Source organism: Triticum dicoccoides, chromosome 2A, assembly GCF_002162155.2.
Source record: "Triticum dicoccoides isolate Atlit2015 ecotype Zavitan chromosome 2A, WEW_v2.0, whole genome shotgun sequence".
In the NCBI taxonomy this organism is placed as follows: Eukaryota; Viridiplantae; Streptophyta; class Magnoliopsida; order Poales; family Poaceae; genus Triticum; species Triticum dicoccoides.
The window spans coordinates 783,187,987-783,189,042 of record NC_041382.1 but is presented as its reverse complement, the minus strand read 5'-3'; the positions used below and the strand labels follow the sequence as shown (position 1 = coordinate 783,189,042).

General features: G+C 47.3%; 1 protein-coding gene across 1 annotated transcript in view; it reads right to left on the bottom strand.

Moving 5' to 3' along the window:
- The window catches only part of LOC119357292 (NAC domain-containing protein 105-like), a 3,242-nt gene extending 2,530 nt beyond the window's left edge, over positions 1 to 712 (bottom strand). Inside the window, exon 1 of the mRNA XM_037624286.1 lies at positions 564 to 712. The gene's annotated coding sequence lies outside the window, so the exon portion shown is untranslated. The remainder of the gene's footprint in view (positions 1 to 563) is intronic.
- Between the last annotated feature and the right edge of the window lie 344 nt (positions 713 to 1,056).

Here is a 1,056-nt window from a genome sequence, read left to right as displayed (position 1 = left end):
CCCCCCTCTTCTCTCTCTCTGTGTAGATCATCCAACACCTCTCTCCATGTGTTTTCCATCATTTTTCTGCCGGCCTACTGCTACTGGACGCATACCTACACTACGGTTAGAGAGACAAGATCGGGTCTGCGGTCAATTTTGTGGTGGACTAGAGGTATATGTGCATGTACAGTCTTGCACGTGTTGCATGGACGAATTTCAGGCTCAACTCAACATGATTGATGTAGTCTGACGACCAGCAGGTGAGTCGAGCAGGATTATTGTTGAAGAGACGAATTTCAACCATAATTCAAACTCAAAGCAAGATAGGTACTATGATGAGTAGTACCAGCAGGAATATGGTGCATGAATTAATTGGTCACTTTTTCATGAGAGTACTAGTAGCTAGCTGGTGGTACCACACTTCTCTAAAAATAGCCAGGCACATCGATCAGCTATGACTCATGACTAGCTAGCTTGTTCATGCAGAACCCGCTGGCCCGTCGACCAAACAAATTAATTAACTAACAACAGTGCATATAGACAAATAGAACCATATCATGTTCATAGGGGTGGGGACTCACCAAATTAGCCGATCGAGTAGAGGATGTAAGCTGGCTTGAAAAGAGCTGGCTGGCTGCTTGGGTTGTTGGAGGAGAGGGGTGCTGTTGTTTCTCTGATGCTTTAGAGAGTGAGATGAGGCGCTCGAGCAATTGCGATTGCAGTAGTCGTAAGTAAGAATGAGGTTGGTAGCTTGGTAAGCTTGATTGGGGTCTTATTTATATAACCCCAAAAGCACCCGGTTGGAAGCACGCACATCCTTGATCACATCCACCAGGCGATTTTTTGCAGTGAAAGTGACATGTTAGAGAGAGGGCAGGCCGGGGCCGAGCTAATCGATCTCTTCTGCAAGTGAGTGAAAAGCCCTGGACTGCGCGTGGGGTTGGCTCCTGGCTAGCTAGAGAAGGCAGGGGGGTGGTGGTGGTAGTTGATTTGGTCGGCTAAGAAGGAGGACTAATTAGCAGTGACCACCCCCACACAAATCCATGGAGTAGCATATTTCGGTTGTGTATCTAC